This window comes from Macaca nemestrina, chromosome 19 (assembly GCF_043159975.1).
Source record: "Macaca nemestrina isolate mMacNem1 chromosome 19, mMacNem.hap1, whole genome shotgun sequence".
In the NCBI taxonomy this organism is placed as follows: Eukaryota; Metazoa; Chordata; class Mammalia; order Primates; family Cercopithecidae; genus Macaca; species Macaca nemestrina.
In genome coordinates this window covers 42,076,003-42,102,880 of record NC_092143.1, presented here as the reverse complement: position 1 = coordinate 42,102,880, position 26,878 = coordinate 42,076,003, and the positions used below count along the sequence as shown (strand labels likewise).

The 26,878-nt window shown below is 44.2% G+C and overlaps 1 long non-coding RNA gene across 2 annotated transcripts in view; it reads left to right on the top strand.

The window, feature by feature from the left end:
• Nucleotides 1-2,082: 2,082 nt before the first annotated feature.
• LOC105489398 (uncharacterized) overlaps nucleotides 2,083-26,878 on the top strand; it is a 136,693-nt gene continuing 111,897 nt past the window's right edge. Inside the window, exon 1 of one of the 2 annotated variants that reach the window (XR_011616884.1) lies at nucleotides 2,083-2,442. This is a non-coding gene — a long non-coding RNA (uncharacterized lncRNA). The remainder of the gene's footprint in view (nucleotides 2,443-26,878) is intronic. The other variant, XR_011616885.1, reaches the window with a different exon arrangement.

Below are 26,878 nucleotides of genomic sequence, written 5' to 3'. Positions count from 1 at the left end.
ATGTTGAAATTTTGACCATTGAATTGAGTTGACTTGGATTCTCAATGTTGGTCGACAGTCCGGTGGCAACAGGAGTGGCCTCCATATATTGGTGAGCACCCACTCCCCTTTATGCACAGCATGACCGTGAGGAGGAAGGAAAGCGTGTGCAGGTGCATAGGAGGCTGCCGTAAGCTCCCAAGAGGAGGGCTTCTAGCAAAAGTGAGGTTTTCTTTGCCCTTGATGTTCTGAGAGCACCTGTAGAAGCTACACAGTCAGTCGAGCCCAGGTGCTTGTTTCTGGTCCAGTTCAAATATGTAAGGCCTAGAGGTGCTTTGGGGAGGTGTGACCGCAAATGCTGTTGGGATTTGAATAGGCAGAAAAGAAGGTGAGAGAGGCTGGGGAGGGGATGTGGGACAACCTGTGTAGGGGCCAGGAAGGGGTTGGCCTGAGGAGGGGAGAGGGCAGGAGGTGGGGAATGTGATACATTGTGAAGGGTCTTGCATGCCGAGGTGAAGAGCTGAAATTGTTCCTGTAGGCAGTAGAGAACTCTTTTAAAATGGATAATCAACAAATAACTCTACCTTTACTTTTTCCTACAAGGTAATACATGCTAATTACAGAAATGTTTGAAAATATAGACAAGAATAAAGCCAAAAGGAATCATGAGTCAGCATATCACCTAGAGAATGCAATGCCTTTGGTGTATTTCCCTCCAGTAACTTTTGGTCACAGTCATCGTAGTCATATGTTACACGGTGCTTTATAACTTGTTTTGAAAATATCATTAATATGTTATGAGCATTTGTTCATGAAGCCATCTTTTGAAACCTGATTTTTAATGGATGCACAGTAATTCATCTATGTCTGTGGGCTCTGCCTCTGAGGATTAAACTAAACTTGGATCAAAAATATTTGAGAAAGTAAAAGTAACAATACAACAATAAAAATAATACAAATTAAAAAACTATAGTATAGCAACTATTTTCATAGCATTTACATTGTATTAGATACTATAAGCAATCTAGAGATGGTTTAGAGTCTAGGGGAAGATGTGTGTAGGTTATATGCAAATACTATGCCATTTTATATTAGGGGCTTGAGCATTCCAGGTTTTGGTATCCTCAGTGATCCTGGAACAAATCTCTCTGTGAATACTGAGGAAAGACTGTAATGTACTTAATAAATTCTTTATTAATAGTTACCTGATTATTTTAAATTTTTCAGGATATGTGAAGGCTCGATGGCATTCTTGTATATGCATGTTTACATGTACCTCAGATTATTTCTTAATAAATTTCTAGAAGCAGAGTTACTAGGTCAAAGGTTCTGTAGATTTCAAAGGCCTTTAGTGCTCTAGGTCCTAGGGAATGACTGGAAGTTTCTAAGAAAAGTGATGTGGGAAGTGTCTTCTTTTCTTCTCGTTTTTGCTGATTACTTTTAACTTTTTTATGGAAGACAACCCCTGAGGCTCCTGCCTGGTCTACACTCCTCCCCTGAGAATGATCCAGTGTCCATCCATAATCCCTGAGGAAGAGGGCCTCTCCCTTCATATTCCTACCACCTGTCTTCCTCCTTAGGCTTTTCCATCCCTGGCCACCACCTCTAGGGCGTGGGTGCAGGTCAGTACTTGGTGCTGAGGCTCAGGTCACAGAGCACTGAGGCTGGGGCGGGGACTGCCATGCTGCAGAACAGAGGTCCCCAGCCCGGTGACCGGAGCACCTCTCCTCCCATCCTGGGGTGTCCAATGTCTTCCCACAATTCCTGCTCATCCCTGCAGTTCATGTGTCCTTCAGGCATCTCTGGTTTCAATTTCCTGCTTCTCCAGAGCTCTCCAAATCTTTCTTCCCTCTGCCCCTTCCCTGTGATCCCTCAGCACCCACCCTACCTCCTCAGACAAGCTGAGTGTCTTGTCCTGGACAGTTTAACTGGTGATTCAGGGATTTATATGAGGAGAGTTTTATTGCCATATCATGCAGTAGATAAATTAAAGTGAAATATTTCTGCCTTTAAAGTGGCTCCCTCACTGCTTCCTCCCATTTCCTACTTCCAGCCACTCACAGTGCTGCTCAGCTCAGCTCAGCTCCGCCCCTTGCCCTGGATGCAGTGCAGGCTCCCAGCTGCCCCTTTCTCGTTCCACCCTCTACTTCTACTCCAATCAGCATTTTACACAGCCCTGGAGACAGCCTGGGGACTCCATCCAAGGGGCCCAGGCCGCGGTCAGGGGAGAAGGGAGCGGAAGCATTCAGGCCTGGCGGGAGCAGCCAGCTCCCCACAACACCTGCCGCTGTCCGGGAAGTCCTTCCACCGAAGCTCCCTCCCTGCCCAGAACCTCAGGGCTCCCGGGAGCCGGCACAGAGGGCCCCTCAGCTGGAGCATTTTAAGGGCTGGCTCAATGTGCAGAAGTGAACTACCTATCCTTTCTACCTGGCAGGGCAACTGAGGGGTCAAGTAACATAACGGGTAAGGAAGTGCCTCATAAAACGCCACGCAAATATAAGCCATTGTTATACAATTGTTTTCATTGGGAAATGTAATTTAGTTCCAAACAACCGCTTTCAGTGGAAATCTTGGGACATAATTATAGTGGACATCTGTTGTTTTTGGCCTGTCCAATGGCCCTTTCCCCTTCTTCTGGCGACAATACCGCCCACCCCCCTTCCTCTGGGGAAGTGCACCTCTCTAACTCCAGACCTGTAACCCTGCTGGGACTGCCATGACGTGACTCCACCGCTGGGTCCTAGGGATGGACGTGTGACCCGGGCTTGGCCAATCACTGTAGCCCCACCCCCCACCTACACGATGATTGGTCCCTGCAATTCATGACCAGGGTCTGGTCAGCTGTCGTTCTACCTTGAGATTTTGACATAGGGAGGCAATGAGAACGACCCTTTCCTTCTGGTGGAGGTTGCTGAGCAGGGGTGATATGAGCTTCTCAGTCTGTTCAGGCTGCTATAACAAAATGCCTTAGACTGGGAGGCTTAAAAACAACAGACAGTTATTTCTCCCAGTTCTACAGACTGGGAAGTTCAAGATAAGGTGGCAGCAGATTTGGTGTCTGGTGACCACCTGCTTTCTGGCTCATAGCTTGCTACAGTTTGAATGTCCCCTCCAAAACTCATATTGAAACTTAATCCCTAATGTGGCAGTGTTGAGAGGCAGGGCTTTTAAGAGGTAAGTGAAGGGCTCTGCGCTCATGAATGGATTAAACCATTTATGCATGAATAGATTAATCCATTTGTGGATGGATGTATTAATGGGTTAGCATGGGAGGGGAACTGGCAGCTTTATGAGAAAAAGAAGAGAGACCTGAGGAAGTGGGTTTGCACGCTTGGTCCGCTTGCCATGTGATGGCCCATACTGCCTTGGGATTCTTCAGCGTTCCCAGCAGAAAGAAGGCACTCACCAGATGTGGCCCTGCCTCCTTGGACTTCTCAGACTCCATAACTGTAAGGAATACATTCCTTTTCTTTATGAACTGCCCAGTTCAGAAAACAGACTAAGACATAGGGGGTGACTTTTTGCTATTTCCTCACATGGTAGAAGAGGCAAGAGGGTCTCTCGTGGGCCTCATTTATGGGGACACTAATGCCATTCATGAAGACTCCACCGCCAGGTCCTAATTACCTCCCTAAGGCCCCACTCCCTGATACCTTTACCTTGGGGATTAGGATTTTTACATAGGAATTTTGGGGGGACATAACATTCAGTCCATTGCATGGTCTTCAACAATCTTGCCCTTGACCTGCCTCCCACTGCCATTTAGAGGAATCCTCTGCAGCAGGAAGAATAATGCAAACTTGGGGGCTGGCACTGGGAAGCAGAATCCAGAGGAGAGCGAGTCTCTCTCGGTCTGTCTTGGGACCCCCCTGTCCTAGCTGTCCCTGAGACAGGCACTGTCCTTGTGCTTCCCTGATTCCTTTCCTTCAGCCGCAGGGGACTTTTTGTCCCTTGTATATGACAGAATCCTGACCTATATGAATTAACTCACTCATGGGTGAGAGGTGCCTATTTATGAATATCCAAGTGCTTCATGTGTGAATATCTTCTTCAAAATGATTTGAAATGTCTCTTGGGAATCTAAATCATCTTGATTTAGAACAGTCAGCTGACATAAGCCCAGGAGTTTGAGGCTGCAGTGAGCTACTACACTCCAGCCTGAGAGGAAAAAAAAATAGCAGACAGTAAAGATACAGTTATATGATTAAACCAAACAGATTTAGTTATCTTTGCAAGTAACCCCTTCATCTGCCTTAAATCAGAGCATGTTGAGGCATGGAAGTATATGTAATAGATGCTATGCATGTATGAGATAAAAGATGAGCCAATGCATACATTTGTAATTAAGGAAAACTGAGAGTCCATTCACTTTTATCTTTACCTAGAGGCAATTCTGTTTGCTGCAAAGAATCAAGAGGCAAACCTGTAAGACTCAGGTGAAAAGACAAGGAAAATTGGAACTTCTTTTTCTGTTCTGGGATCTTGTTTTGAATGTTGCTTAAAACGACCGAGTCTTATTCAGACACTGGCAACCATTTCGCGCAGAAGAGATTTCTGCCAAGACAAGATGCAAATTGTAGATTGGACCCATTGGTTTTGGAGTCTGGGGATATGCAGAGGCTATGCAGAGGGGTGCTGCTCAGCTCAGCACCCCTGGTTTTCTGGATGGAGTCGGGGCACCAGCTGGCAGGCAGCCCAGCACAGCTCATTTTTTGAAAAACCAAAATGAAACAGCGACACCACCAACAACATAGCATCATCTTGAACAGAAAAATATAGCAAGGAGCTGGGAGACAGATTAAGCAATTCAGGAGCTAGGATGACGTGTGGGAATTTTAGACTGTTTCATCCCATTAGCAAAGATAAAATGCATACATTTCACATAAAGTCATGTGTTGTTAACACAAATTTATAATTCTATTGAAGGTCAATAAAATGCTTAATACAATATTCATGTGATTAGGAATTCCCATGTTGCAGAGGCTAGAAGGACACTTCTACTCTCAGGCTGAGGGTCTGGGCTTCCCGGCTCATTCCAAGCCTGAGGCAGAGCCACCTGGACTGGTGGCAGTGGTCAGAGGAAGGACACAAAAGCTTTGGAACATGCATCCCTTGGAGGTTGCTGGTGCTGACTCTGGACATTTCATTCCCCAGTGACCTTGTTGTTTCTTCTCCTCATTTGTGAAGTGTCCTGTTTGCTTTATAGGCTTGTTTAGACACTCAGATGAAATAATGGATGATATTATGAAAATTGTAAGTGACAATAGAAATGTAAGATGCACATAGGAATGAGAGAAATAGATCCTCAGAAGGAGGAGGAAAACCACCAAGCCTAAAACACTAAGAAGCTAAAGTTCGGGTCTGGATGAGAAAAAAAAGGCTTAAGAGGACTAAGATTGCAAAGCCAGGATGATGCTGTGTTTTTGCTGACCTCTTTGGAATATGGTTGGCTACTAGAATCCTGGCAGGGCCCTGTAAGAGTCGCTGGCCAGACAGACTCTCGAGCCGGCCTGCCTGGTTTCACACTCTGCCTCACCACTGTGACCATGTGACCTTGGGTGGGAGACTTTGCTTCTCTTTGCCTCAATTTTCTTATCTGTGAAATGGGGATAACCACATTCATCTCAGGGGATAGTTGTAAGAATTAAGAGAATCCATTCATGTGAAGTACTTGAATAGTGTCTGGAAAATGATAAGTTCTCAATAAATCAGCAATCATTATTTCCTATCAAGAGTAGGAGTCCTGGTCTTGCGAATAGCCACACCTGTGATCTGGGTCAGATGATTGAGATTTCTGTGATTCCATGATGTGTTGGGAGAGAAGCAGCGTTCTTAATGTCTGTACTGTTGACATTTGGGGTCAATAACTGTGCTCTGGGGGCCTGTCCTGTGCATGATGAAATGATTAGTGGCACCTGTGGTCTCTCCACACTAGATGCTTGTTGCGCCCCCTCCTTCTCTGTTGGGACAACCAAAACTGTCTTCAGGCACTGCCAAATGTCCCCCTTGGATGGGAGATGGGGAGAAGCAAAATTGCCCTCGGTTGAGAACTGCTAGACTGGAAGCAGAGTTCTTAAGCTAGGGAGCTGTAGATCTAGGGATCCCAGAGAGGAGCTTTGAGACATCTGTGAAAGCCCTGAATTCATTCATGAACGTGTGTGTGTGATGTGCGCGTGAGTGAGCTCGCAGGCACTTTTCTCAGGAGAGCTCCCCAGCTTTTTACCAGACTCTCCAGGCAGTCTAGGACAAAAGAATTCTGAGTTCTGCATCCCTTCTTGCCCTGACATGGGCTAGTCCGTGCTCTGAGAGGAAAGGCGTTTTAGGTGAGCACCAAGTTCCTCCTGGTCACTGTGTGAAGCTCTCTGGCCTTTTTCATTGAGCTCTTTTTGATAACCCTTCTGTTTCTAACCCCTTTTCCTCTTTTTTCTTTCCTCTTTTTTTTTGAGATAGCATCTTGCTATATTGCCCAGCCTGGTCTCAAACTCCTGACCTCAAGCGAATCCTCCTGCTTCAGCCTCCCAAAGTTCTGAGCTACCACACCTGGCCATCCTCTCTATCTCTCTCTCTTTTTTTTTTTTTTTTTTAAAAAAAAAACAAAAAACAAAAAACAAAACCCAAAAAACAACCAAACAAAAAAAACCCCTCCTGTTCCCCCTCCATAAAGCCTGTTCTTTCTCTACCATGCTGGAAACTTCAGGGACTTTTGCTCTTTCCCTGAGAGTCTGAGTAACTCTCCAGACAGGCAGCCGTTCCACCCCACTTCCCCTCTAGGCTTCCAGAGCTATGTGCAAGTGGCAGGGGTGGGTGGGGAAGGGAGGAGGGGGAAGGTCACCAGGCACATTCCGGGTGAGGGGCAGGTGGTAGGACCCTTCTTTCTGGGTAGCCTTGGTCCCATGCTGGCTTTGTTCATCTCCCTTCCCTGCTGGTGTTCTGGTCCTTGTTATCTTGGGCAGAGCCAGGGAAGCCAGTTGCCTCGCGTCCAAGGTTACTGTGCTGGGGAGCTAGTATTTACATGACTGCCGGGATGTGGGATGAACCTATTGTGCTCTGCAGCCAAAGCTGTGCTCAGCCCCAGGATCCTCAGGAGACGTGAACAGACTGAATTCTAAGTTTCTCATTAAGAACTTGGCTCTTCACCAAGGAAATCTGTTCCCCTTCCAAACAGAATCTGAAGCTTCATTTAGACTGAATTAGGAGTGGCAAGAAGGGAAGGGAGGCCAATGCATCCCAACATTTTCTGACCGTTTTTGGTTTAAACAAAAGAATGGGGAGGGGGATAAGAAGAGTAACTCCATTCAAACACTATCAGCCAGTGCAGGTCATGAGGTCATGGATACAAAGGACCCACCATTGTCAAATCCCTTTCCCTTCCTTCTTTCTTCCCACATCTGCCTTAAGGAATGTATCAGAAAGACTGATCCCTCTCAGTGTGAGTCCAAATCTACCTATTTGTCAGTTGTCACGACTGAATAAAGACAGGTGTAGACTAGAAAAGTGGTGTGAGTGTTTATCTGAGTCACCTGACATTGTGACTCACGCACTGCTTTTGCTTCAACAACCCAGGCGTTTCTCTTCATGGTGCTAATGGACCGTGCACTTGGGTCATGTGGGCGTGGAACAATCTGGATTTTAAAAATAGATGAATAAAGAGATAATTATGCACCTCACAATTTTAATCTTTACTAGTAAGAAATGAGTCACTGCAAGGTTTGTAAAGGCAAACTCCCTAGGCAAACATTTAAAAGGATTTGATTTTCATCTAACTTTTTCTATTCACCATTCTTCATAATTTGAGGTCACACAGGTCATCTTAGGATCTTCACTGCCTCACCGTCATCAGCCAGTATTTATCAACCAAGGGATTTGGAGTCTGGCTTTTCTTCCACTCTTCTAGAACTCAAAGCAATCTTTTTTTTTTTTTTTTTTTGGATGGAGTCTTGCTCTTGCCCAGGTTGGAGTGGAATGGCATGATCTCGGCTCACTGCAACTTCTGCCTCCCGGGTTCAAGCCATTCTCCTGCCTGAGCCTCCCGACTAGCTGGGATTACAGGCTCCTGCTACCACGTCTGGCTAATTTTTTGTATTTTTAGTAGAGATGGGATTTCACCATGTTGGCCAGGCTGGTCTCGAACTTCTGACCTCAGGTGATCTGCCCACCTTGGCCTCCCAAAGTGCTGGGATTACAGGCGTGAGCCACTGCGCCTGGCCAGCAATCTTTCTGAGCAATCTGGAGAAGTCTCTTAAACTTCATGAGCCTCAGTCTCCTCATTTTTAAACTAGAGGTAACAACGCCTTCCTCATGGTGTTGTCATGGTGATTAAATGACACAGGTAAGCGGTGGTGTTCTGTGTATAATGAAGCATCTTCTAACATTAAATGTTGTTAATAAGAATAGAAATGATGCCCTCTGTTCTGTGAGAAGACGTCTCTCCTTAGAACAGACTACTCAATCAATGACCTGAACATTAACCAATTTCTGTGGCTTCCTTCTCAAAACTTCATGTCCTTCTAGTCTAGTAGCAAGTATTAATGAATTTTTTAAAAACTTCCTAAAATAGAGAATTCCAAATGTTAATATAATTTTAAGACATACTATTTTAGAAAATATTACCTCAAAGGAAAGTGAAGAGCTCTAAAATATGTTAACACCTTTGTTTTATTAAACTAAAGCTATGAATTGCATTTGGCAAAATTAGACAATTTTGGCTTACTAAGGAGCTTTATGAAGATGTGATAGCTGTAGAGTGAGTGAAAGTCATCAGCAATGTGGACATGCCATAGGAGAAAGTCCTGTGTCACAAGGCTGTGGCAATTTCACAGGAGCAGTGGTCATAGGAGGCCAGAACTGAATAAAGCCTTGCTATAGACTGAATGTTGATGTCCCCTCAAAATTCATATATTGAGCCCTAATCCCCAGTGGCAGGATATTTTAAAGTGGGACCCTTGGGAGGTGATTAGTCAAGAGGATGGGGCCTCACAGATGGGATTAGCGCCCTTATGAAAGAGGCCCCAGAGAGTTCATTTACCCCTTCCACTACATATGTAAGGATGCAGCAAAAACATGGTGTTTGTGAACCAGGAAGTGGACCCTCCCCAGACACTGAGTCTGCTAGTGCCTTGATCTTGGACTTCCCACCCTCAGAACTGTGAGAAAGAGATTTCTGTTGTTCATAAGCCACCCAGTCTATGGAATTTTTTATAGTGCAGCCCCAATAGACTAAGACAGACCTAGAGATCATTTGGCCAAGCTTACAGTGGTGTAAGTGGAGCAATCCTCCCTTGAAGGGAGGGAAAGTGACTTGCCCAAGGTCACGCACCCAGCGAGTAGGGAAGAAGGAGTAGATCCCACTGGACTTCTTGTCCAGTGCTCTTTCTACCTTGTTCTGAAGTATTACTTCTGATGCAAAGTCATTTTTTTTTTTCCCCTGGGGCCAGCGCAGTGTCAACCAAGTAATCGAACTGATATCAAACCATCAGGACATCAAAGGAGGTGCATATTTCAGAAAAAAAAAAAGTGTGTTTGTATAAAGGTGGAGTGATATTTCTGGAACATTTGTTCTTTACTGGGCAGGATTTCTGTTGAGATGCTGTGGCAGAAGCCTCCTGTATTAACCACATCTTTTCTTTATTTCTGATGCTTTGGCACCTGGGGACTTGCTCCTCCCAGGAATAGCCGATTGGATAAATAAGACAGATTGTGGTAATAAACAGATCTATATGCTGAAATCAGAATTAGGGTAGCGGGGGATGGCATTGCTTGGTGCTCAAGGCCAGAAACCAAAGCTTATGTTCTCATGCTTATCCTACTCCAGAGATGCCATACCCTTGAATATATCAGCTGCATCTCCTTATTTAGAATCAGAATGATACCATCGACCTCCTTGGGGCAGGGGTGGGGATGGGGGATAAGGGTGGGCATGGGAATATGGTATAATTGGGAACTCAGAGGCTTGAAGATCCAAGGGGAGATTTGTAGAATACTTGTTCCCTTTTGCACTTTTTACAACTAACCTAGGTTTGACTTGAGATCCAAGAATGGAGATTCTACTTTTTGTAATTATCAGAGGCCTGAAGACTACAGAAAAAGGCTATGAAATACTAGCATTTGAGGTGAGTGAAACTTCATATGGAACAAGAGCAGTGCCTTTGAATTAAAGTCATGAATCAGAGGCCTCTGAGCAAAACATGAGTCTTTGGGGGTTTATGAGTTCAGCTGATATTTTAGGAGAGTCACCAGACCAATACTCTGGTGAGCCCTCCATGAAAACAGGAGTTAACTATGCATTAATCAGAGTTGTATATCTATATATTTATGTATAGAGACAGATGGACACACACACAGAAAAAAGAGAGAGAGAGAAGAGAAGAGAGAGTTATTTTGAGGAATTGGCTCACACAAATGAGGAGGTTTGGTGAGCCCAAAATCTGATGGGGCAGGCAAAAGGCCAGTCTGCTGGCAGAATTCCTTCTTGCTCAAGGAAGGTCAGTGTTTCTTCTCTCAAGGCCTTCAGCTGAGTGGATGAGGCCCATCACATGATGGAGGGTCATCTGCTTTACTCAACGTCCACCAATGTAAATGTTAATCTCAAATAACCCCTTCAGGAAAATATCCAGAATGACATTTGACAAAATATCTGGGGACTGTGGCCCAGCCAAACCGCCACATAAAATTAATCATCATAAACTATAAGTGAGAAGCTGAGACTCCTGGTTCATGGAAAGACTCCATGGCTGTGGAAGGCTTGGAGAGGGGACAGGAGAGTAGCCTCTGATGGGATTCTAGGTGACCTCATGGTCAGCATCTCTCACTGGGTGGGAGCTCCTGGGGAAGACTTGAGTTTCTTGTCTCTTGCATGTCCAAGTTCATGTTCTTTCCTCTTGACTGAGGATGGAAAAAAGAAAAAAAATCCCTGTATTTACTCAGTAAGTTGTCTATAAAGTTTCTGTCCCTTTTGAGAGCTTGAAAGGTACAGTTCTAATAAGGTAACTTGGCCCCTTGACATCAAGGTATTTGGAATAGGTTTTCTCTGCCAATGCAACACTTAGCAACTATTGTACAATAATTTTGTGCTTATGTCCAGCCCATCTGTGAACAATGTAGTCAGTGTTATGAATTCATGAACTATAACTGTCCAGCTTCCAGGCATGGGAAAAGGAGCCCTTCTCTGGGGCAGACATAAAGGAATGGTCCTAGCAATTCCGCTCACAGGGGTGAGGGTGGAAATGTTGTTAACAGATGGCAACACCATCCTGGCTCCTCACAAGGTTCTCATGACCTTTTAACTTCTGATAATGGCTTGGCCCCCAATGTTGCCTGAGAACCTTGGATAGCAAGGGGGCAATTGCTGAGTGGGCATGTTACTAGCTAATCAAAATTGCCTCTGAAGAGTGAAAACTGCGTGTGAGAGGCATGGAAGTCATGCACATCCAATCACTTCAAAAGCCAGTCATGTAGCTAGGGGAGCAGATTCAAGCCGATGTTTCTACCAACCGGTCATTTCAGTGAACAGAGACTCAGCTGTGAGGTGGGTCCTTAAGTCTTCAGTTTGCCAGGTAATGAGAGGAATACCCATTTTCCACCAACCTCCTCCACAAAAGCACACCAAGCAGGCTTGGTCTGACCACTGGGAAACCCTTCTGCTCTCAAAGCTGGTGTGGGTTGCAGGTCTACCTTCTGCATTGATGGGCAACGCATTAGGTTAGGCATATATGGGGAGGCATAGTACTTCAAAAATCGCAGGGTGACTGGAGGACTAGGGGTGTATTGTAGCAATACACTGTGTCGAGTCGCAGGGGGTGCTGTACACCCCTCTTGCTCACCTCCCATTGCTTCCCTCCTGAAACCAGCATTTGCAATCCTGTACCATTGCACTCCAAAGGCTTTTTCACATGGAGCACTAGGGAAGCAATTCTGCTTCCTACATCTCCTAGGACAAGAGTCCCCTACATGCTTTTTCAATATTAGCACAATCTGCAGTTAGTCAGCTAATCCCTTGATTATGAACATTGGTCAGACAAATTGGCTAATGGAATCTGAAGAAGAAAAGAAAAAGATTAGATACAACTCATCAATAAGACCAGACCTGGCATTTGGTCCAGAAAAGGTCACAGTCTTTAAGGGAGGTGTGCTTAATTATAGGAAAATTACATATCAGTCATGAAATAAAATTGCCCTTTTGTTCCTGGGAAATAGCATGGTTTAAAGAAGGTATCCAGTACTATCTAGATTCGTTCTGGTATGCATAGATTTGATCCTCTGATGCTGTTCAGTTCAATGAATTGAATTGTTGAATACCTACTCTTTGGAGGGGTCAAAGAGAAAGAAAAGAGAATATCCTCTTTCCTTAATGAGTTAATAGAATTATATGAGGGAGAACAAGGGAGGGATGGAGGGAGGGAAGAAGAGGGAGGGCAGGCAGGCAGAAGGAAAGAAGGGAGGGAGGGAAAGAAAGAGAGAAGAATGGAAGGAAAGAGGGAGGGAGGGAAGAAAAAAAGAACTATAAGAAGTAGCTGAGTGAAACAAGCAGTCAGCAGCATACCTGCCAGGTTGGGGAATGTAGTCAGTTGGTGTTGTAGAAGTTGTTTGTTTGTTTTGTTTTAAGAGAGACAGAGAGAGATGCTTTGAGAATGCTTCATTGAAGTGGTGCATCTTAAGCTGGTCATTGAAAAACAAGCAGGACTTGGATGGAGGACAGGCATGTGCAAGACACTCTGGGCTTAGCAAGCAGTGTAAGCGAAAGTGCGGAGAGGAGTGGAGGTGCTGGGTGGGCAACAAGGAGGACAGGACCTGACCCAGGCCAGTGCAGCTAAAGCTGCAACCAGGGCTCCCTGGAGAGAAAGCAAAACCAACTGTTATAATAGAAGTGGAATCTACACGTGACTCCACATTGATCTAAAAATGTGATCAAATACATGAATTCACGCAGGAGAGGAGACGGTTCTTCCTTACAGAAGAATTCCAAATAATGTGAGATACTCTCATCTCCCAGAGGGAGACTTTAATCCACTTGTGTCTCTACCGGGTAAGTGGGTTAGATTTAGTGACTTGCTTCCAAAGGACAGAATATGGACAAGGAAAACTAGGAGCTTCACATGGTAGAGAAACATGGCAAACAGCACCTTAGCCCAATGGTTGAGGTCGACACCACTGGTAATGTGGATATTATGTACCCCAGATATAAAATGACAAGAGGACATTTCACCTTTATGGTGAAATAAACCTGTAACCCATCTAATCAAGAAAAAATATTAATCCCAAACTGAGGGACATTCCACAAAACACCTGACCTGGGCTCCTTAAAACTGTCAAGGTCATGAAAAACAAGGGAAGTGTGAGAAAAGTCACAGACCAGGGGAGACTAAGAAGACGTATGACTTAAGTGCAATGTGGAACCTGGATTGGGTCCTGGAGCACAGAAAACAGAACATTCATGGGAAAACAGGTGAATTGCAAGCAGAATCTGGAGTTCAGTTAATAGTAACGTACCAGTGTTGGTTTCTTAGTTTTCACAAATGTATCAATGGAAGATGATAACGTTGGGAAAAGCTAAAACCAAATGAGTATGCAGAAACTCTCTGTAAATCTAATACAATTCCAAAATAAAACGTTTAAGAAAAAATGTGGGCTGGGTGCAGTGGCTCATGCTTGTAATCACAGCACTTTAGGAGGCCGAGGCAGGCAGATCACTTGAGGTCAGGAGTTCAAGACCAGCCTGGCCAACATGGTGAAGATGAAACACTGTCTCTACTAAAAACACAAAAATCAGCTTACAGGCATGGTGGTGCATGCCTGTAATCCCAGCTACTCAGGAGGCTGAGGCAGGAGAATCACTTGAAACTGGGAGGTGGAGATTGCTGTGAGCCAAGATCGCACCGCTGCGCTCCAGCCTAGGCGACAGAGCGAGACTCCATCTCAAAGAAAAAAAAAGTGGCATTTACTACACAGCTAAAGTTTTGGAACTTTTTTAGTTTGCTGGCCTCTCCCCGTCCATGTGATGTTGGGATTGTTGTGTTGGTGGTATTCACTGGCTGAGGAAATGTGGACCAGCAAAGAGTTACTTATGTAGTGCAGTGGTTCAGAGCCCATGCACTGTGATCAAATCCTGTGTTTCCCACTTAATAGCTGTGTGGCCTCAGGCAAGTTGCTTAGCTTCTCTGTGTCTCAGTTTGGTGATCAGTAAAATAGGGACAATAATAATTATACCCTTCTCCCAAGCTATTGTGAAGATCAAATGAGTTAATACACGTGCAGTGCTTACGATAGAGCCTAACTAGCCTAACTTTTCTAGGAAAGAGTAAACACCATATAAGTATTAGTTATCACCAAAAAGTCACTAATGCTCTTAAATGAATTTGACTTTTGAGCATAACCTCTACAAACGTTCGAAGTACATGTGTGCTATGCTGCACCACGGATGGCTCTTGAGGACATCATTGTGCTAAGGCAAGACAAATACTGTGTAATTCCACTTATATGAGGTCCCTAGAGAAGTCGGATTCATAGAGATAGGAAGGAGAAAGGTGGTTGCCAGGGGCTGGGAGGAAAGGGAAATGGAAGTCAGTGTTTAATGGGGACAGTTTCAGGTTTGCAAGATGAGAGAGTTCTGGAGATTGGTGATGGTGATGGTTGTGCAACAATGTGAATGTGCTTAATGCCACTGAACTATAAAATTCAGAATGGTTACGATGGTAAATTTCATGTTTTGTGTATTTTACCACAATTAAAGATAAATTTTTTTTAAAAACCCTAAAAATAAAATATATGTGTGAACGCACTATTTATTCAATCTGTAGGCAATATAGTACAAGGATTTGTACATTCAAGAGTAGAACTGTGTCTACATATGAATTTCTAGGTCCTTTACAGTAAATTCTTGCTTCACCTCACTCCCACCCCAGGGGTTGTCCCCACAGCAACATGGTGACATGGTGAGGCTAGGAGGCATGACCCAGGCAAGGGATGCTGACATCCTGGGTCAGGTGTCAGGTGCGCTAGGACTTCAGAGAGCATGGGTCTCAGGGGAGAGGGCATGACGTTGTCTGTAGTGGCTTCCAAAGCACCAACTCCATGCTAGACAAATGAAACTCTAACTAAAGTCTCAGTGAATTATACGGACAGGGAAAGGACATCCAGGGCCATGGGATGAAGATTTTTTTTTTAACCAGAGGGAGGACAAGGTCATGTGAGTCATAGTTTCATCCCACCACGAAGTGAGCCAAGACCCACCACGAACCTCTTTAAAAAAAGACTCAGAGCCAAGTGTGGTGGCTCATGCCTGTAATCCAAACATTTTGAGAGGCTGAGGCAGGAAGATGGCTTGAACTCAAGAATTTGGGACCAGCCTGGGCAACACAGCGAGATCTCATCTCTACTGAAAAAAAAAAAAAAAGTTATCTGGGCATTGTGGCACACACTTGTAGCCCCAGTTACTCAGGAGGCTGGGGCTACATCAAAGACCTAAACACCTTTTCCTCTTGCTAGGACCTGGTCAAGGGGAACACGAGCTCTGTAAATGAAGGCCCAAGCGCAATTCTTGGCTCCACCACATCCTGTGTGCCCTTACCCAACCTCTCTGTGCTTCCATTTCCTTCTTTAGAAATTATGGCTGGTAATAGTGCCTCTTTCATAGGGTTTTTTAAAATGATAAATTGCGATAAAAAGTGTAAAGACCTTAGAAGGCTGCCTGGCATCATAAGCACAGGATTAATGTTAGCTGGTATGATTGTGATCAAGAGTGTTCCGTATGGCATAGAATTCAACGAAGAAGAAGAATGAGATGTGGACATGCGATTTGGTCCTGTTAAAGTTCAATTGAGGAAATAGTTTGCTGGGCTGGTGATGGGATGGGGATAAAAAGCCATGTTGAGAAAGAGGAGAGTGAATGAACACACCTCCTTCCTTCCAGCTTCTGTTTTCATTGTTTGACGCTTGAGTAATTAATTAATTAATGTCTCAGTCTTCCTTTGAAGTTGAACGAGGGCTACGTTAGTGCCTCAGGGCACACGCACACACGATGTTTTGGTTTTCTTGTTGATACTGTGAGATCCTTGGTTCAGCACACATCAGGCCTGCACAGTTACTTCCCCACCAGGGCCAACAGCAGACGCAAGTGAGGGAGGAACCCTGAGGACCAGAAACCACCTGGCCTCCCTTCCGCCTCACTGGCTGTCCCCAGGGCAACTGACAGTGGCCTCTGGCTCAGCCACAATAAGCAATAAGGAAGATCTTTTCTCTTAGTTCAGTTCGGTTTGGAACTTGGGAGCCTGTCAAGGAAGATAAAAAGAGGTGGCAGAGGGCAAAAGGCATCTCAATACTGAAAGAAAAAGGAAAATTGAAGACACAGGCCACTTCAGTTCCCCTAACAAAGCACAGGCCATTTCCAGCCCTTGGTAACCTCCAGGGACTGATGTAGCCCCTGCTAGAATATGGCTGGGCAGGCCCCTGATGGCAAAGGTTTTCAGTGCCCTTTAAAAATAAAAGAGGTCATTTTTGAAAACCAGTTCACGTGGAGAACAGGGTGGACAGGTGATCCTGTAACTTTGGGCAACTGGGTAGAACACCTGGGTCAAGGAACAAATGCCCGCTGCAGCCTGACCTTAGCTCCAGGAAGAGTGACCTGAGAGGACAAGGTTAGGGTGGACGTCCTGGTCCCTAGACACCCAGGAGATGGGTCCTGGCTCTACCAGCCGTTGACCTAAGCTTCAAAAGACAGCAGGACAAGCAGCAACCAGGAAGAGGAAGGACATTGCCTTGAAGGCAGAGTGGCTTAGGACAGCATGCTGGAAGATTCCACTCTTCCGGCAACAGGCGTATTAAGCCACCTCCTCTGCCGTAAACCCTTCAGTCATCTTAGAGAAGAATGTGGGAGAGGAAGGGAAGGGGTCTGAGATACGATCATTTTCTTTTTCCTGGAGAGGTAAACATTTTCTGGAGAGCCTGTTGACATTATTTTACTGGACTGGTGTTTTAGTCAGGGTTTTCCAAAGAAACAGAACTAATAAAAGACTTATACAGATAGTCCTTGATTTACAATGGTTGGATTTATGATTTTTCAACTTTATGGATTTATTGGGATGTAACCCTATCCTAAGTTGAGAAGCATCTGTGTGTGCGTGTGTGTATGTGTGTGTGTGTAATATCTAGATCTATAAATATTTATTATACATAGTGAAGAACTGGCTCACACAACTATAGAGGCTAAGAAGTCCCACAATGGATGTGCCTTCTGCAAGCTGGAGACCCGGAAAAGCCAGAGGTATAATTCAGGATGAGTCTGAAGCCCCTAGAACAAGGGGAGTTGGTGTAAATCCCAGACTGAGGGCAGGAGAGGATGAGATGATGCCCCGGTCCAACCAGTGAGGCAGAAATAAAAGGGGAAAATTCCCCCTTCCACCATTTGTTCTATTCAGACCTCAGTGGATTGAATGATATACTCAACCGCATTGGGAGGAAAATCTACTTTACTGCATCCACTGATTCAATGCCAACCTCACCTGGAATCCCTCTCACTGGCTCACCCAGAATAATGCTTAATCTGGGCACCCCGTGGCCTATCCAAGTGAACACACAAAATTAACCATTACACTGGCTATACCTTGTATCTCCCTGCCCCTCCCCACCACACGCTATTCAGCAAGTGGGAGTCCAGAAAGAGGACCAGATCAGTTACATCGTGTTTTGTATTTAATCGTGTCCTCCCAAAATTCATATGTGGAAGTCTTAACCCTTGGTGCCTCAAAATGTGACCGTGTTCGGAGATCATTGCAGACTTAAGTCATTATGTTATGATGGGGTCATATTGCAGTAGGGTGGACCTTTCACCCAGTGTGACTCATGGCCTTATAAAAAGGGGAAATTTAAACACGGACCCATATGCGGGGAGAAGGCATGTGAAGATGAAGGCAGAGATGGGGGTTATCCTTCTACGTGCCAAGAAATGCCAAAAATTGCCAGACCACCAGAAGCCAGGAGAAAGGCCCAGAACAGATTCTCTCTCGCAGTCGCGGAAGGAAACCACCTTGCCAACACCTTGGTTTTGAACTTCTGGCATCCAGAACTGTGAGACAATCAATTTTTGCTGTTTAAATCCCCCACTTGGTGGCTCTCGGTTATGGCAACCCTAGCAAACCAATCCATATGAAAACAAAGAGACATGTTCTACGAATCCATACCTGACCTAATCTGCAGGACTAAAGTATCCCAAGCCAGTCTTGCTGTGAGAGGGTCACAGTGAAGCCACCAGCAACATGGGCTGCAAAGCTGAGAGGGGCCAGTGAGACATGGAGCAGGCAAGAGAGCACTGAGGAAACCTTCTGTCTGGTCTCAGAATCTTGTCTTTTGCTCGCTGGGGCCAGCTTTGCCTTTAACAATGAGCCTCAGTTCACCTTGGGCTGTTAGTGTTTGCAAAAACTCAAAAGGACGAAGATAGCTGTTATGGAAGAAATGAAATTTGGATGTGTAAGTGTACTCCTCCTTCTGCTCTTAGCATGATTTAGTGAAATGTTTGCAACATCATCTGCGAGTCATTTTGCATTTTTCCTGGAGAAGCGGGGCCAGCTTTGTTAGGCCAAACACTCCAGCAATGTCTGTGGAAACCCTACTCTGATTCTCCCTGCTCCAAGAATTCCCCCTCGATGACCCCCTACAAATGCCAATCGGTTCTTTTCTCTTGGTCTCTCAGGCATTCAGTCACATGAACTGTTTGTTTCAAAGCCTTCTGGAAAAAAAACCAACCAACCCAGCAAACAACCCCCACTTCCCCAGGTACTAGAAGGAGATGCTATTGAACCAGACTGGCCCAGTCTGGGATGGGGTTGCTCAGCAGATAGAAGCCCAGGGCACTGGGGTCTTGGGGTGTGTTGAAGAGATCTACCAAAGGCCAGTCTTGTCTTACAAAAATCCATGGGGCAAAGGAGAAGCTGTAGGACCTGGAAAAGAAGAGAGTGGGGCAGATGTGGGGCACCGAGGGGTGTGAGCAGCTGTGGTCATCTTCAGAAGCAGCAGTTAGGCAGCTACTCATGTGGCAAGCAGCAAACAGTCCCAAGGCCAAGTAGGGGATACTTGGTGATAATGGAACAGAAAATATAATGATTCCACAGATTCAGAGTGAAGGGGGATAAACAGTTACCCATGCTGTCCCTCACCTGGGAAAGGGGAGAGCTAGTGTTTGATGCATAAGCACAGTTGCTATGAAACATCAGAATCACCCAGGGATGTAGGGGGACAGATTCTTGGGTGGCACTGCAACCCACGGACCCACTGCATCTCTGGGGGTGGGTGGGATGGGGGTCAGGGCATTCCTGCTATTACCCAGGACAGTATTCATATGTCTTTTGCAGCTGTAATTAAAGGACACTGTGGTGGCTGATGCTTGGAACAATGGTCTTGAATTATTAGGAAAAGATTGTTTTCTGTGTTGATACTGTCCAGAGAACAATAGGATGACAGTATGTACACAGTACTTTACAGTGCGTGAAGAGCTTCTCTACACACTGCCTCATTTCCTTCTCATCATAACCTATGAGGTTCAGATCATCCTATTGCTGGTTTGCAGAGGCAGAGATCACAAGGTCACAGAGCTAACAGGTGTTGTATTTCCTCATGCAAGATCCTGCGTCTTTCTATAAAATCCTATCTGCAAAGAAGTATCACTGTACTTTAAGACAGTGTGCATTAAAATTTGTTAAATTATGAGCTTCAAGTCAGGGAAAATATTTAAAAATAAATTTTAAAAATTATTAAATTAAAATCATATTTTTAAAAGAGTTTATTCAGTTATCCAGAATGCAATTACTTTCTATTGAAATGAAGCCTTGGTTATCCAGAATGCAATTTATCTTTCTGTTCTCAGCTGCTGCAGTTGCTGCCTATTTATTGATAAATGCTCACTTAGAAGTGGGTGGAAGATGGCTGGGTGTGGTGGCTTGTGCCTGTAATCCCAGCACTTTGGGAGGCCATATTGGTCAGGCTGGTCTCGAACTCCTGACCTCAGGAGATTCGCCCACCTCAGCCTCCCAAAGTGCTGGGATTACAGGTGTGAGCCACCACACCCAGCCTCCAACTGTCCGTTTATGAGGCATGTACCTTTGTGCGGAGGCTCAACAACCACATCCGAGGCAGAGGTGACCTCCACAAACCAGCTGGGCAAATTATTGGGCTCCTGACCTGCTCGCGACTTTCCAGATGTGTGTGACTGTTATTTGGAGTTGTCCCACAGAGCAGACAGGCTGCAAAGCAGGGAGCCTGAGGCTGACTCAGATGGCCTGCCAGAGTCCACAGTGGCTGGGCTGTGTGATCAAGGCTGATCACTTTCTGCACCATGTGTTTTTCTCTGGAAATGAGGGCTTATGATGCTTATCATAGGGGCTATTGGTGGGAGTGAGGAACTGATGGAGAAATGCTTTGAAAAGAGTAAGTGTCAGCAAACTGGGTGGGCTGGCAGCCTCTGCTCATTTTGCTGTTTTGCTATCATGAGATGACTTAGCCACAGGCAGAGATAAGGCCCATCAGCTCCCGCCAAGAGCCGTTCTATAAGTCAAAGGTTTGTTGTCAAACTTAACAACGTGGACCAGGACTGTCCCATTGAAATCAAAATCCCTGGGCACTGGGGGAAGTAGGTTAAAGGTTCTGACCAGGGCCCATTGGCCTGCAGGGCAGGACACTGGGACAGGATTTATCTCAGGTCCTGGCTGGTATAGCTCCTGCTGGAAGACTGGTGACTGCAGAGAAGGATATGGGTTGGGTGGGAGTGATTTCAGGGACAAAGAGAAAAATATACTCCCCCACCCCCTAGTATGGGTGTCCTGTGAGCCTTGATACACTTTGGAAATGTTCACTTACAAATGCAATTCTTAACTCCATTAAAGCTTAAACCCCTTTGGAAATTGTGACCCCGAATGCTAGTGTGAGTCACATACATTTCAACATTAGTGAGAATATTAGTCCATTTTCATGCTGCTATAAAGAACTACCCAAGACTGGGTAATTTATAAAGGACAGAGGTTTAGTTGACTCACAGTTCAGCATGGCTGGGGAGGCCTCAGGAAACTTACAGTCATGGCAGAAGGCAAAGGGGAATCAAGTACCTTTCTCACAAGGGGACAGGAAGGAGAAGGGGGGAAGAGCCCCTTATAAAACCATCAGATCTTATGAGAATTCACTCACTATCACGAGAACAGAATGGGGGAAACCACCCCTGTGATTCAATTACCTCCACCTGTTCTCTTCCTTGACACGTGGGATTATGGGGATTACAATTCAAGATGAGATTTGGGTGGGGACACAAATCCTAACCATATTAGTGAGTTTGTCACTAATTCATCCTTAGTGAGTTTGTCACAATTAGTGAGTTTGTCACAATTCACAACAAAGATTTGATTGTGCATTACAAAATGTTGATAAGTTTCTGGCATAAAATAAAGTTTGAAGATTGCCTATGACTTGAAAATGGCCGAGCTCTCCTGTTTCCTTTGGATCTAACAGTTTTGAGCTGATTGAGTTTATTTTGTTATTTTATTATGTACCAACTAACAAGATAATATCCAAGATACATTTTTATCCATTTTGAGAAAACATCAAGTTCCTTTCTTTCTACTAAATGATCTGTTTGCTTAGTGCATGTGTGGTATTTTAGGAAGTATGGTAGCATATTGCTTCATATTATCACCCGTTCTGAAATAATCCTTAAATGTTTTTTCTCCTTGATATCCTTGTCAGGTGTTTGTTGTGTCTCTTGTTCTGTTGCATGGAAGGGTGCTTTTTAAATAATACATGCTCTATAATTTTTAAGGTGACAATGATGGTAATGATGATGATGATGACCATGCTTTAATTAGTCAACTTCTTACTTCGTTTTCCTTGAACACATTTTAGATCTCAGTCTTCTTGACCTGCTTTGAAAGTTAACATGCAGCAGGGAAAGACATGGGAATCTGGATCTCTGGGCACTGGGGGATCTGGATTGTCTGCCCTTGGCTAACAGCCTGAATCCATCCAAATGATTTCTTCTCTCTGGGTCTTGATTCCAGTGCCTTGCAAGAATAATGACACAATTTCACCAGGACTTCTCTCTTTCTCTCTCTCCTGTGTTTTTATTCACAAGAAAATTCAGAAATCTAGATTTTAGAAAAATCATTTAATTTTAAATGTTGCCAACTAATTCAGATTTTTAAAAAGTTGCAGGCCAAGCAAGCTCAAACTGAGAGTTGACAGCTTATCATCTCTGAATGGGAGAATCTGGAAAGCTCCTCTCAGTAAACAGGCTGTAGTTCTCCAGATAATGAGTAAGAAGGGAGATTCTGATTCCCTTCCTAGTTACAAAGTAAAAGGTCCAGAAGTTGCAGGGCCAGGGGACAGGGCTGAGAGCTGCTCCATCCTTGGCCAATCATCAGAGTTACCAAAGGAGTTAGAAAAATGGTCAGATTATAGACTCTCACTTCAGATACACTAAGTAGGAATCATGCATCCATCCATCCATCCATCCATCCATCCATCCATCCATCCATCCATCCTTCCTTCCATCCTTCTGTCTTTTCATCCATCCTTCCATCCATTCTTCCATCCATTTGTTGGCCTGTCATTAATGTATCCATCCATCCATCCTTCCATCCATCCATCCTTCCATCCATCCATCCATCCATCCATCCACCCTTCCATCCTTCTGTCTTTTCATCCATCCTTCCATCCATTCTTCCATCCATTTGTTGGCCTGTCATTAATGTATCCATCCATCCATCCATCCATCCATCCATCCATCCATTCTTCCATCCTTCTGTCTTTTCATCCATCCTTCCATCCATTCTTCCATCCATTTGTTGGCCTGTCATTAATGTATCCATCCATCCATCCTTCCATCCATCCATCCTTCTATCCATCCATCTATCCATCCATCCATCCTTCCATCCATCCATCCACCCACCCTTCCATCCTTCTGTCTTTTCATCCATCCTTCCATCCATTCTTCCATCCATTTGTTGGCCTGTCATTAATGTATCCATCCATCCATCCATCCATCCATCCATCCATCCATCCATCCATTCTTCCATCCTTCTGTCTTTTCATCCATCCTTCCATCCATTCTTCCATCCATTTGTTGGCCTGTCATTAATGTATCCATCCATCCATCCATCCATCCATCCATCCATCCATCCATCCATTCTTCCATCCTTCTGTCTTTTCATCCATCCTTCCATCCATTCTTCCATCCATTTGTTGGCCTGTCATTAATGTATCCATCCATCCATCCATCCATCCATCCATCCATCCATCCTTCCATCTTTTCTTTTTTCTTTTTTTTTTGAGATGGAGTCTCGCTCTGTCACCCAGGCTGGAATGCAGTGGTGCGATCTCAGCTCAACACAACCTCCGCCTCCTGGGTTCAAGTGATTCTCCTGCCTCAGCCTTCCACATAGCTGGGATTATAGGCACATGCCACCAGGTCTGGCCAATTTTTCTATTTTTAGTAGAGACGGGGTTTCACTATGTTGGTCAGGCTTGTCTCGAACACCTGACCTCATGATCCGCCTGCCTTGGCCTCGCAAAGTTTTGGGATTACAGGCATCAGCCACCGTGCCTGGCCCATCCTTCCATCTTTTCTTCCATCCTTCCATCCATTCTTCCATCCATTTCTTGGCCTATCATTAATGTAAACATCCATCCATCCATCCATCCATCCATCCATCCATCCATCCATCCTTCCATCCATCTGCTGTCCAGCAGATATTTGTTTAAACACTACTATGTGTGCTGGACACAGCTATAGCCACGGCAGAGGCAGTGGCCAGGAGAAAATTTATGCCTGGCTGTTCCCAAGTGACTGATGGGCTCTCCCGATTGCCCATTTACCAACAGGCTGTGGACTCTGGTTCCTGTAAACTTTGATACCAACAAAGCTGACTCTGTATAAAATTTAAAAATTGTGAAACAAGGGAGATTCTGAATGTTTACATTCTGGTCCTTTGACTCAACTCCAGGAAGAGATACATGTGCAGGGTGCAAGATATAACCAATTCACCAGTTCCCACCAGGAAGTCTTGCTCATGTTAGGGACAAACAAAGCTGTCTCCACACCAAGACTGACTGCCTGGAACTGGAGCAACAGGACTAAAACTTTAGAAAGGCAAACAGGAAACCCCCTTTCGTTTCTAAAGATTGACCATGGGATAAGATTCAGGGCCAGACACAGAAGCTTCCTATTGTTTTATCAATTAGGCATGAGCCCCTATCATGCCCACAATCTCTACTGATTAGAGGACCCAAGAAGAGAAATAGAAATTTACATCCCTGCTTTTGAGACAATGAAGGTCTCATTAAGGTACCTCATTTTTATTGAGAGAGCAATGTGAGACAGGATATAGTGAAGTATGCAATGTGCGTGCAGACAGCAAGTGCTGGGGAGAGACTAGACGTCTTTGGAAACCTCCTTCTGAGCAGAGGAAACTGTGCTCCTAGTCAGTTATAATTGCTGTTTCTTCTCTTTCCTATGAGAATGGAGTGATTTCTGGCTGCATTCTCCCTACTCTGCCTGCGGACTCAATTAGTCTTTCCCAGGTGGTTAGATAGTTCTTAGCATTGATTTTGAAGTCAAATGACTGTGTGAACTTGGGGAAGTTAATGTCTCTGAGCTTAGCTTCCTTATGTGTAAAATGTGGACCATCATGCCAACTGTGTAGCATTATAATTAAGATTAAATGAGATTGTGTATATTAAAAGGACTATGGTGCCTTGGTACTCAATAAATATAATTTCATTTTTCCTTGGAGAAACAGGAATACTGATTCTCCTAAACTTGCCCTACCCAACACAGTAGCCACCAGCCACATGTAGCTATTGAGCACTGGAAGTGTGCAGTCCAAATTGAGATCTGCTGTATATGTAAAATATACAGCGGAGTTTGAAGATTGTGTGTGAAAAAATGTAAAATTTGATTACACATCGAAGTGATAATATTACAAATGGATTAGGTTAATAAAATATATTGTTAAATTAATTCAACCCACTTTCTTTTAATGTTCTCAAAGTGACAACTTAAAAACCTTAAATTACAAATGTGGCTCACCTTGCATTTTTATTGGACAGTACCATAAAACTTTCCCAAGGTAGATGGTCTGGAGTTCCCAGAGATTTTGCCTAGTGAGCCATCTCCTATGGATTTGCCTAAGAAGAAAAACTGGGGTGCAGTTTTGTGATGGGGTACAAAGACAATCTTGACTGATTTAAAATGACCGGGGCTATTACCATGCAAAACTCAAGTCAGACATGTAGCTGCTTTTCCCTCATTTGGGATGAAATGAGGTAGGTTTTTGCTGGGATGCTCTGTGAAGACAGAGAAGGAAATTACAATTGTTTAATAAATGCTAGCTATACTTATTTTATTCCTCCAGCTGTGGGTCACATAATCATAACCCCTGCAAAAACACCAGAGGTACATTTTTAAAGATCAGGACTATTTCCACTATGATTCAACATTATGCTAGTGTGCTAATACAATTAAATGGGAGAAATCTCTTGGAACAGCAGTCCCCAACCATTTTGGCACCAGGGACTGGTTTTGTGGAAGACAATTTTTCCCTTCGGTGAAGGGGCTGGGGAATGGTCTCACTGGGCATTAGATTCTTATTAGGAGAGTACAACCCAGATCCCTTGCATGCACAGTTTACAATAGGGTTCGAGCTCCTATGAGAATCGAATGCTGCTGCTGATCTGACAGGAGGCGGAGCTCATGCAGTAATGCTCACTCACCTGCCGCTCACCTCTTGATGTGCAGCATGGTTCCTAACAGGCCACAGACTGGTACCACTCCATGGCCCAGGGATTGGGGACCACTGACCCAGAAGCATAAACATGGGTCTTTTTAAAAAGTTGTCCCAATTTGCAGACAATATGTTAGTGTATTTGTTTGTTAGGGTTGCCATAACAGAATACCACAGACTGGGTGGCTTAAACAATATAAATTTATTTTCTTGAAGTTCTGAAGGCTGGAAGTCCAAGATGAAGGTGTCAGCAGGGTTGGTTACTCCTGAGGCCTCTCTCCTTGGCTTGCAGATGGCTCTCTTCTCACTCACATAGTCTTTCCTCTGCAGGACCATCTTTGTTGCTTATTTTGTGTGCTCAAATTTCCTCTAATTATAAGGACACGCATCAGATTGGATTAGGGCCCACTCTAAAGGCCTCATTTTAACTTTACTTCTCTAAGGCTCTATCTCCAAATACAGTCCCATTCTGAGGTACTGAGGTTGGGGCTTCAACATATGAAATTTGGGGAAACACGATTCAGTCCATGACAGCTACTGTACTTGGCAAGCCTTAAAAGTCAATGATAAAACTATCTCAAACAACAAAAAATTCAGTAAAGTATCAGGGTATAAAATCAACATAGGTTGAAGGGGGAAAGAAGGGTTGATTCATGGGTACAAAAATTCAATTAGATAGTAAGAATAAGATCTAGTGTTTGGTAGTACAATAGCATGACTAGAGTTAATAATAATTTTTTATGTATTTCAAAATAACTGGAGAAGTAGATTTGGAATATTCTCAACACAAAGGGTAAATGTTTGAGGTGACAGATACCCAATTGCCCTGACTTAATCATTACATATTATATGCTTGTATCAAAATAATACATGTACCTCATAAATATGTACAACTATTATGTGCCCAAAAATATTTTTTAAAAAATAAATAAAATTAACATATAAAATCCAATATTATATACACAAATAATAATCAGTTAAAGGACATAAGGGTAGATAAAATTTCATTTATAACAGCAATAAGAAAGATTAAATACTTTGGTATAAATTTTGTTAAGCATATTCTGGTTAGAAACATCCAAAGTTTACAAAAAGGACTTTAAAAACATTCTTGCAAGACACAAAAGTAGGCTTTAAGAAGTGGGAAAGAT